Source organism: Lactuca virosa, chromosome 3 (genome assembly GCF_052849685.1).
Source record: "Lactuca virosa cultivar CGN04683 chromosome 3, Lactuca_virosa_CGN04683_v6, whole genome shotgun sequence".
Classification (NCBI taxonomy): Eukaryota; Viridiplantae; Streptophyta; class Magnoliopsida; order Asterales; family Asteraceae; genus Lactuca; species Lactuca virosa.
The window spans coordinates 353,292,213-353,303,953 of NC_136428.1; positions in this window are offsets into that span (position 1 = coordinate 353,292,213).

The window sequence follows — 11,741 nt, forward strand, 5'->3', positions numbered from 1 at the left end:
TCATTTTGTTTATTTTTATTATTAAGTATGGCCCCTTTGTATAATTTCTTTGGTTTTCTAGTAACTTTAAACATGTTTAATCTTTTCAAACATCATAGAAAGTTACATTAAGTAACTTGTTTACTAATATCTTCAAAACTTGGAAGATATTTCGAGTTTATGAGTGTTTAACATAGTTTCATATCATATCACACAACCATTCAAGAAACATATTCACATGTATGCATAAATACCAAGATTAAACACAAAACTAGCTTGTATTCTCCCCCAAAAGTTAGTAAATCACGAAAACAAGGGGGTATAAAGCTCACCTTGAATTTGATCAGTTTTGAAGAGAAAGAAGAAGGAAGTTTTCGGCCTTGAATGCTCCTTTGAGAAGAGTTTTCGAAACTTAGAGAGTTCTAGGAGCATGAACAAGAAAATAAAATGTTTATGAGGGATAATCTTAGCATAAAATGGAAAGTTACAATTTGAGTATGATAACAACTTACCAAGAGGATGAAAGTTGATGAAAACCTCTTGAAAACACACAAAATCTCACGGGTTCTAGGAGGAAAAATGATGGAGCTTCTTGAAGATTTAGAAAAAATGAGAGAGGTGTAAATGAGTTTGGAAGTGAGGATGAGGGGAGTGATGGTGGTCTCGGCCAATATTGAAGAAGGAAGAGAGAGAGAGAAAGAGAGAGAGAGAGAGAGAGACTTGTCTTGATATATAGGAGACAAACATTCATATCCTAGATACATGGAAGGCAATGCATGGATGTCTTCCATGTAATTATGAGGTGTCAAGCACAAGCTAACCCCTCATTTTATCTTTTTTCTTACATAAGGCCGAATTGATTTAGGGAAGAAAGAAAGAAATAAGTTTTTGGGCTTGGGTGAAGGGTAACCGAGAAAATGTTGGTTGAATAAGGGTTTTCGGCCCATGAAGGCCCATTTATGGGTTTGCGGCCCAATGAGGCTATATTGATGAGCTTTCAGCCCAATAGGGCCCATTGGGAGTCTCATGGTCCAATATGGTATTGGATAGAGATATTTGGCCCATTTATGGCCCAAAAGTGGGTTTTCGGTCCATAGGAAACAAATTGAGAGGTTATCGGCCCAATAAGGCCCACGAAGGGTCTTATGGCCCAAAATACTATTGCTTAATGAATTTAGGTCCAATTAGGGACCAAACGTGGATTCTTCGCCCAAAAGTACCAAGTTGAGGAGTTTCTGGCCCATTAGGCCCAATAAGAGAGTTTTAGTCCATTAAGAGGTTTAAACCGGGAAGCCAGGGTTAAAACCCAAAGTCGAATGAATATAGCTTAGTGGGTTATGTTTAGAGTTTACACGAGTCAGTTTCGACTTAAAACAAATTCTTGGATGTATAACTGATCTAGTATTGAAGTTTGGTTTACACTTAATCGTAGCGTTACATAGTTACATATAGATCTATCTTGTATATGAATAGGAAAAGCCTAGCCCAAAAATGCTAGTTGTGATATCATCCCCCCGTTAGAGGGAATTTCGTCTCGAAATTCTTTCGTGAGATATCCTTAGGAGTTAGAAAAGAGGTGGGGGTACTTTTGCATCATTTGATCTTCGCGTTCCGATGTGAACTCAGGTCCGCGTTTTGCATTCCATCGAACCTTTACAATTGGGATGCGACTTTGTTTCGTACGCTTCACTTCCATGTCCATTATTTCAGCTGGTTCTTCGATGAACACGGGATTCTCTTTCACCTCAATCTCATCCAGGGGAACAATGAGGGTTTCATCCGATAGGCATTTCTTCAAGTTTGACACATGGAATATGGGGTGTATGCTGCAGCTTGTAGGCCACGGGACCGATCCGGCCAAGGTTCTCGAATGGTCTGATGTGTCGTGGGTTTAGTTTTCCCTCTTTCCAAACCTTATCATCCCTTTCCAGGGAGATACCTTTAACAACACCCGATCTCCCACCTGAAACTCCAAAGGCTTTCGCCATTTATCAGCATAGCTCTTTTGTCGGTCTCGCGATGCTTGGAGTCGTGCTCTGATCTGAACTATTTTCTCTGTTGTTTCCCAAATGAGCTCGGGTCATGTAAGTGTGCTGTTGGGAGTTTTCCCTTTTGCCAGCTAGGTGTCTCCCACCTCAGCCCAACAGAGAGGTGATCTGCATTTCTGACCGTACAAGGCCTCGAAGGGAGCGACTTTTATGCTTGTGTGGTAGCTGTTGTTGTACGAAAATTCGATTAGGGGGAAGTGGGTATTCCATGCCTTTCCAAAATCTATAACACAAGCTCGAAGCATATCTTCTAGGGTTTGGATGGTCCGCTCACTTTGGACGTCAGTCTGGGGGTGGTTGGCAGTGATTATATCCAACTGGGTTCCCAATGCTTTCTGGAGCGACTGCCAAAATCGAGATGTGAATCTACTATCTCGATCAGAGATAATAGATACCGGTACCCCATGTAGTCTCACCACGTCTTTTACGTGGATTCGTGTTAGTCTCTCCATTTTGTATGTCTCCTTTATTGGTAGGAAATGGGCGGATTTTGTTAACCGATCAACAATCACCCAGATAGCATCCAGTCCGTCTGTCGTCTTAGGTATTTTGGTTATAAAATCCATTATTATTCGTTCCCATTTCCACTCGGGTATTTCGGGCTACTGCAGTAGACCCGAGGGCTTCGGATATTCCACTTTAACCTTGGCACAAGTGAGACACTTGCCCACGTAAGTGTCAATTTCCGCTTTCATGTTCGGCCACCAATAATGTTGTTTGATATCCAGGTACATCTTATTAGAACGAGGATGGACGGAGTATCGTATCTTGTGTGCTTCATTCATAACAACATCCCTGAATCCTCCAAATTTTTGGATCCAAATCCGACTCATGAAATACTAAGCTCTGTCCTCTTTGATTTCCAGATTCTTTTCCATTCCATGCAGTGCTTTGTTTGCGGCGTTCTCCGGCTTCAAGGCTTCCAATTGAGCCTCCTTGATTTATGAAGACAGGTGTGAATGGATGGTCATTCCTAATGTCTTCACTCAGCGGCTCGAGTATTCTTTTCTGCTTAAAGCATCGGCCACCACGTTAGCCTTGCCTGGGTGATACATTTATCTCGCATTCATAGTCGTTTAGCAGCTCGACCCATCGTCGCTGCCTCATTTTTAGTTCTTTTTTATTCAGGATGTGATGGAGACTTTTGTGGTCTGTGAAGATGGTGCACTTTGTACAATAGAGGTAGTGTCTCCAAATTTTTAGGGCGAAGGCCACAGCTCCCAGTACGAGATCATGGGTGGTATAGTTTACTTTGTGAGTCTTCAATTTCCTGGATGAATAAGCTATCACTTTTCCACGCTGTATAAGCACACAGCCTAACCCCTTATTTGATGTGTCGCAATATACCACGAAATCTTCCGTTCCCTCTGGCAGCGACCGCACCAGAGCACTGCAAAGGGCTCATTTCAAGGTTTGAAAAGCAGCTTCTTGTTTGTCATTCCAGTTGAAGGGTACGCCCTTCTGTGTTATAGTTGTGAGGGGCTTGGCGATCTTGGAGAAATTCTGAATGAACCTTCTGTAATAACCAGCAAGGCCCAAGAACTGTATGATCTCCGTTGGCATTCTTAGGGTTTCCCAGCCCTTAATAGCTTTGATCTTGGAAGGATCTACATCTATCCCTTCTTTACTGACTACATGTCCCAAGAAGTTCACCTTGCGGATCCAAAAATCGCATTTGGAGAATTTTGCGTATAACTTCTCTGCCCTTAGAGTTTGCAAAATTTGTCGTAGATGGTGGCTGTTCTCTTCCTTACTTTTAGAGTAAATAAGTATGTCATCGATGAAAAGAATTACAAATTTGTCGAGGAATGGGCGGCAAACTCGGTTCATGAGGTCCGTAAATGTTGCGGGTGCATTCGTTAGACCAAAGGGCATAACCACGAATGCATAATGACCATAACGAGTTCGGAAAGCAGTCTTGGGAATATCTTCTTCTCGCACCCGTAGTTGGTGGTATCCGGACCTCGGATCTATTTTGGAAAAGTAGTTGGCTCCTTGAAGCTGGTCGAATAGATCATCAATCCGAGGGAGTAGGTATCGGTTCTTCACAGTAAGCTTGTTTAATTCCCTATAATCGATGGACATTCTGAAAGACCCATCTTTCTTTTTGACAAACAAGGTCAGACCTCCCCAGGGTGAAAAGCTCGGCCTGATGAATCCTTTGTCCAGGAGTTTACTTAATTGGCTAAATAACTCCTGCATTTCGGCAGGAGCTAACCTGTAGGGTGACTTGGCAATTGGTGTGGCTCCCGGTATTAGATAAATTTGAAACTCGGCCCGTCGCTCGGGGGGTATTCCCTGGAGATCTTCTGGAAATACATCCGGAAAGTCGTGCACTTCCGGGATATCGTTGATGTTCATTTCCTCTTTCTGTTTGTCCACTACACAGGTGAGAAAGGCATGATTCTTTATATGCAGGAACTTTTTGCGCCTTGATGCACGAGATAAGACGAAGATTGGCGCCAGGTTTATCGCCATATACGATTAATGTTTCGTTGGTGGGTAGGTGAAGGCGAACGGCCTTCTCGTGGCACATAATATCGGCATGGTGGGGGCTTAACCAATCCATGCCGATGATCACATCAAAACTTCTAATATTTACATGAATCAATTTGATTTGAAACGAGTGGTTATTTAGCATTAGAGTGCACCCTATGAAAATATCTTTGGTTGTTTCTGTTTTCCCATTAGCCATCTCCACCGTGAGGGCTTCGCTTAGCTTTTGGGTTTGTTGATTTAGTATGTGTTTGAATTTATGACTCACAAAACTCCGCTCAGCCCCACTATCGATCAAAATGCATGCATAAGTGTTGTTGAGGGGAAAGGTACCAGTGACAACAGTCGGGTCTTATACCGCCTCCCATTGTCCGAAAGTTAGGACCCTGCCTGATCCTCCCGCACCTTGTGTGTTGGTTTTTGGACAGTTGCGTTTAAAGTGACCAGTCTCTCCACATCCATAGCAGGTCTGACCTGCCCCGGCATTGTTGTTGTTGGGCTGCTTGTTATTTGTGGCTGTGACCTGCAGTACCGGGCAGTGTGTCCTTTGCGGTTGCAGTTGGTAGACTGCATTTATCGGCAAGCGCCATGGTGGTGAAAGTTACATTTACCACACCTGGGTAAAGTAGCGGCGTAAGGCTTTGTAGGAGTTGGTGCGGTTGAGGCTGAAGCGACAGGAGCTGGTGCGACTTGAGGGGTAGCAGCGTGGAATGCTACAGTTAGCTATCTCTTGGAGGATCTTGATTATGTCGCCCCTTTCGTTTATTTTCCCAAGTTTTCTTGTTACCTCCTTCCTTCTTGGTTTCAATCTTTGCGGTCTTGGTACCATTCTTGTTTCCATGATCATAGAGCTTTTGAGCTAAACGCTTCGCACTATCGAAAGTCTCAGGGTTTGCTACAATCATGTTCCCTTAAATTGGAGTAGTTAACCCCCAAATGAAACGTTTGATCTTCTTTCCCTCCGAGGTTATCATCCCCGGGCACAAAAGTGCTAGCTCACTAAACCTAGATATGTAGGCTTCGATGTCTGAGTTTTGCACCGTAAGATTCCATAATTCTTGTTCTAGTTTTTGTATTTCCCCACGGGGACGATATTTAGCCATCAACATTTCTTTGAGTTCCTCCCACGGCATGGCATTTGCAACCGGAAGTGTTAAGGCCTCAACATGGCCGCTCCACCATGATAGTTCTTGATCGACAAACGTATAAGCTGCAAACTTCACTTTACTCTCTTCAGGGCATTCACATATTTCAAAGAATAACTCGATCTTCTCGATCCAACGTTTTAAAGTTATCACCCCACCGGTTCCGTTGAATGTTCGGGGTTTTGCATTAGAGAAATCCTTGTAAGTAAATGCTTTCGTAGGCCCTTGATTCATTCCTTGGTTGGAGCTTCCTGTTCCTTGACCATTTTTGCCACCATAATTTCCATTTTGAATGGGAGCCAATGTTACAGTGACTGCAGCCGAGAATGCTTCCTGGAAAGCAGCAGAGTTCATCTCCGGATGGGGCGGTGGCGGTGGCGGTGTTGCAGCCGTGTTGTTATTTCTGCGAACGGATCGTCTAGGCATCTTCTGTCATGGATCAGAAAGATGATGAGTACATAGTAGTTTTTGGTTTCGAATTCCTTTATTATCTAGAAGTTGCGGTAGTTCGATTGTACTTATAATTGAATTCATACAATATCATGAAATAATGAAAATAAGAAACATAGTAGATAACAACATCACACATAAAGAACAGAACCATTTCATTAAGGATAAACTTTGTAGTACAATACATGAAAATTCGCCTTTGAAAAGGCGTGCAGTACATAGAGGAAATGAAATCTACCAGCATAACGAATTTGTGAGTAGTGTAGTCGCTTAATCATGTAGTCAGCCCTACATACAATAGTAAAAGAGAGTCCCCTCGATAGTGGTGGTGGGTTGAACAGATCCTACTCGTGGCGGGAGGCATCTGGTGGTGCTGCTGATGAGGTGGATGCACCCTGAAGTCGGGCCAACTGACGCTCCGTGAAAAGTAGTCGGGCCTCCAATGCTGCATCCTTCTCTTGGTAGTCTCTAACCACCTCCTGAGTCTGTCTTTCGGAGCGCTCCACCGTTGCTCTCATCACATTTATCTGGCCGATGGTCGCCTGTGCCTGCTCACCTATATCCCGGGCCCTCCTGACCATCACCAGAAGGGCTCGATCCACAGGTCCAGCGTGGCTAAGGTCGTAGTACCCCCAGTTCATACCGAATGGTGGACGCATCCCTTGTTGTCTGCTCCATCTCCATATCTCATGTGCCCATGGGGGCGTGGGACCATTGGGGCTCATCCTGTAGGCAGGCACCCTAGCCATGTATGGTAGATTGATGACCTCGGACTCCACGTCCGAGTCATCCTCGTCACCCTCGTCGAGCTCCTCCTACTCAAAGTCTATCACTGGTTCTGCAGGTCCCTCATCGGGTTCCTCTTCTGGTTCCTTTTCTGGTTCTTCTTCTGGTTCTTCTTCTGGCTCTGGCTCGAGCCATCCCCCGTTCCCCTGGTTGGGGAAGTAGGGATCTCCCAGTAGGTGAAATCCGGCCATAGTGTCTGCACAAAAATATAAAAATACCAAAAAATAGGTAACATGCTAAAACACTCCTATTGTATTTTAGTTATTTAGGTTTGCTTCTGTAAAACTTTTGGATACAAGGTTGGTAAGTTTTAGATTCATTGCCCACCAAGATCACTCCCGAACACATGTTGGTTGTGTTTTGAATAAATATAGTTGATCAGGCTATATTTATCCCCAATACGATTACATAACTTCCCGGGTATAACTGCGATGTTCAATTCCTCTGAAGACTTTTATAGTTTTCTTATCTTGATAATACTATAGTATGTACACATATGTATGTATTTTATTTTTATTCAGAGTATTTTAGTCTCAATGTATTTATAGTTGCATATCTTGTATGATTAGATAGGCTAGTTCACTTTAAACATTGCTCTAATACCAATCTGTCACACCCCCGAACCAGACGGCGGAAACGTCCGGGGGCGGGTGACTTCATTTTGTAATATCATCACAGTGTATATAAATGAATCATAGACAACATCATCACCATACATTCAATAATACAACGTACATTGTTTACATCAATATGTTTGTTCACAAATTACATTCCAAAATATCAAACGTATGATGAAGACAAAAATACAACCAACATCCACATTCCTTAGCGACCAACCTGATTAACGTGTTCCTGAGAATACAAGTTATTTTGAAAAGCGTCAACATATAAAATGTTGGTGAGTTCATAAGCAAGTTTGTATGAAAAGCTTTGTACTAGTTTGTAAACACCAGAAAATCCTATATTTTCTGTAAAAAAAAATTGTTTTATGAGTTTTGTTTCAAATCTTGTATTAAAGCATGTGGTTCTTGTTTGATAGTGTATAAAGAGAGAGTCCCAGAAAATCCTGTATTTTCTGTATAATGAGAAAGTGTGGTCTTAACCCTAAGACCCGAGTAGTGGAAGTTTAAATATAAGCAGTGACTGTATAGTTTGCACATTGTATCACAAGTAAAGTATGTGTATTCCGTAAATTTATTGTATTGTTATTCTCTATGTGAGTCGTTATAACCATGCTTGATGTGACTAATATGCCTGTCATGACGTTCTTCAGGCGTCGGTTACAGTAACATATTTGTTACCCTAGATTGGCCTGTCTAGCTGTAGCAAGCAGCTCAGGTGTGGGGTGTCAACCCCGTATAGATCTATACACAAATTCTCGCTCTCCCTCCAGGAGACTCTGGTTATAACTACAGGACTTACTATGTACAGTAGGTAGGTACGATTGAAGGAGTGTCTCACAAGAGCCTTAACTAAATTTACGCGAATAGAGTATCTCATTATTTAACGCTATAAATAATGTTTCGAGTGTGTATTTTGACTACAACCATTGGTGATAAAAATATAACTGTTTTTATCGAAAGTGTTGAAATATTTGTTATTATCGTGGAAAACTCGTCCTTATCCCAAAGTACCGTGAATGATTCGAGTGTATTAGAATTTTCACTAACGGCCCGATTAACATAAAATTTGTCATAAAAGGCCCAATTAGAGAAAAATTACCATATATTTCCCAATTAGAATGAAATTGGCACAAAAGGCTCAATTAAAATGAAATTAGCACATAAGGCCCAATTTATATAAACTTTGTTATATGAGGCCCAATTTGTATGTACTTGACTTTAAGGCCCAAACTTTACTAACATGTGCATAAGTGGCCCAATCTTATCCAAAATGTCATTAATGGCCCATTTTCACTAAGATATTCATCTAAGGCCCATTTAGATTAAAAATATCGTAAATGGTCCATTTGTATCAAAAATAGCCGTTTTGGCCCAATGATACCAAAAATGACACAAAAGGCCCACTTTTATTGAACATGACATTTTAGCCCAATAAAACCGTGAGTTGTCATATAAGACCCATTTTTATCAAAAATGGCACTTTAGGCCCAATAAAACTGTGAGTTGTCAAATAAAGCCCATTTGTATCAAAAATGACACTTTAGGCCCAATAAAACCGTGAGTTGTCAAATAAAGCCCATTTGTATCAAAAATGACACTTTAGGCCCAATAAAACCGTGAGTTGTCAAATAAAGCCCATTTTTATCAAAAATGTCACTTTAGGCCCAATAAAACCGTGAGTTGTCAAATAAAGCCCATTTTTATCAAAAATGACACTTTAGGCCCAATAAAACCGTGAGTTGTCAACTACAGCCCATTTTTATCAAAAATGACACCTTAGGTCCTTCAAAACCGTGAATGATAATAAAAATCATTTTGTTTATTTTTATTGTCAAGTATGGCCCCTTTGTATAATTTCTTTGGTTTTCTAGTAACTTTTAACATGTTTAATCTTTTCAAACATCATAAAAGTTACATTAAGTAACTTGTTTACTAATATCTTCAAAACTTGGAAGGTATTTCGAGTTTATGCGTGTTTAACATAGTTTCATAACATATCACACAACCATTCAAGAAACATATTCACATGCATGCATAAATACCAAGATTAAACACAAAACTAGCTTATATTCTCCCCCTAAAAGTTAGTAAATCACGAAAACAAAGGGGGTATAAAGCTCACCTTGAGTGTGATCGGTTTTGAAGAGAAAGAAGAAGGAAGTTTTCGGCCTTAAATGCTCCTTTGGGAAGAGTTTTCGAAACTTAGAGAGCTATAGGAGCATGAACACGAAAATAAAATGTTTATGAGGGATAATCTTAGCATAAAATGGAAAGTAACAACGAAAATAAAATGAGTATGATAACAACTTACCAAGAGGATGAAACTTAATGAAAACCTCTTGAAAACACACGACATCTCACGTGTTCTAGGAGACAAATGAGGGAGCTTCTTGAAGATTTAGAGAGAAATAAGAGAGGTGTAAATGAGTTTGGAAGTGAGGATGAGGGGAGTGATGGTGGTCTCAGCCGATATTGAAGAAGGAAGAGAGAGAGAGAGAGAGAGAGAGAGAGAGAGAGAGAGACTTGTCTTAATATATGGGAGACAAACATTCATATCCTAGATACATGGAAGGCAATGCATGGATGTCATCCATGTAATTATGAGGTGCCAAGCACAAGTTAACCCCTTATTTTATCTTTTTTTTACATAAGGCCAAATCGGATTTAGGGAAGAAAGAAAGAAAGGAGTTTTTTGGCTTGGGTGAAGGGTAATCGAGCAATCATTGGTTTAATAAGGGTTTTCGGCCCATGAAGACCCATTTATGGGTTTGCGGCTCAATGAGGCTAAATTGATGAGTTTTCGGCCCAATAGGGCCCATTGGGAGTCTCATGGTCCAATATGGTATTATATAGAGATATTTGGCCCAATTATGGCCCAAAAGTGGGTTTTCGGCCCATAGGAAACAAATTGAGAGGTTATCGGCCCAATAAGGCCCACAAAGGGTCTTATGGCCCAAAATACTATTGCTTAATGAATTTAGGTCCAATTAGGGACCAAACGTGGATTCTTCGCCCAAAAGAACCAAGTTGAGGAGTTTCTGGCCCATTAGGCCCAATAAGAGAGTTTTAGTCCATTAAGAGGTTTAAACCGGGAAGCGAGGGTTAAAACCCAAAGTCGAATGAATATAGCTTAGTGGGTTAAGTTTAGAGTTTACACGAGTAGGTTTCGACTTAAAACAAATTCATGGATGTATAACTGATCTAGTATTGAAGTTTGGTTTACACTTAATCATAGCGTTACATAGTTACATATAGATCTATCTTGTATATGAACAGGCAAATCCTAGCCCAAAAATGCTAGTTGTGACAGCAGATCAGGCAGAGATTGCAGACCGCTCAGAGTCGGCAGAAGAGCTATGTCGACTGGCACCGATCGGAGTTGGAGTTTGAGGTCAGCGACATGGTATTACTAAAGGTCTTACCTTGGAAACGTGTGATACGCTTCAGGAAGAGGGTGATATTGGGTCCCCCGTATATTGGAACATTTCCGGTGATTTCCACGGTTGCAAAGGTTGCTTACAGGCTATAGTTACCTGAAGAACTCAGTCAGATTCCCAGCACTTTCCATGTTTCCCAGGTACGAATTGCATATTGGATGAGGATGCAGTCATTTCCTTGGAGGATATTCAGGTCGATGAGCGCCTGAATTATGTGAAGATGCCAGTGGCTATTATGGAAAGAAAGATAAAGGTGTTGCGCAACAAGGAAATACCTTTGGATAGGGTGCAATAGCAGCATAGGAGGGGCTCCAAGTGGACTTGGGAGCCGGAGGATGAGATGCGGGAACATTATCCAGAGCTATTTGTCGCATCAGACTTCGAGGACGAAGTCTAGATCAAGTGGGGGAGAATTATAACATCCCGGTGTTCAGGTACTTCTAAATTCAACCCTAGAATCTATTTATATCGTGTGTTGGTCCCTAAGTAGAAAGAAGTGTCCATTGGAAGCCCTAGTGGCAAAACTGTAATTTTGGAGAAATGAGAGTACGTCATGCGTATGTGGGTATTCTTAGCGTATTAGGGTGCTCCCTAGTATGCTGGGCGTACATCAATGTATGCGGGGCGTACATCAACGTACACAGGGCATACTCTCCTGGTGTAGAAACCCTAAATTTTAGGGTTAAGCCCCTATATAATCATCCTATAGCCTCATTTTCCTCACCCCTTCAGCCTCCACTCTCCTTGAGACGTTTTTGGCAAACCCTAACCCTTGAG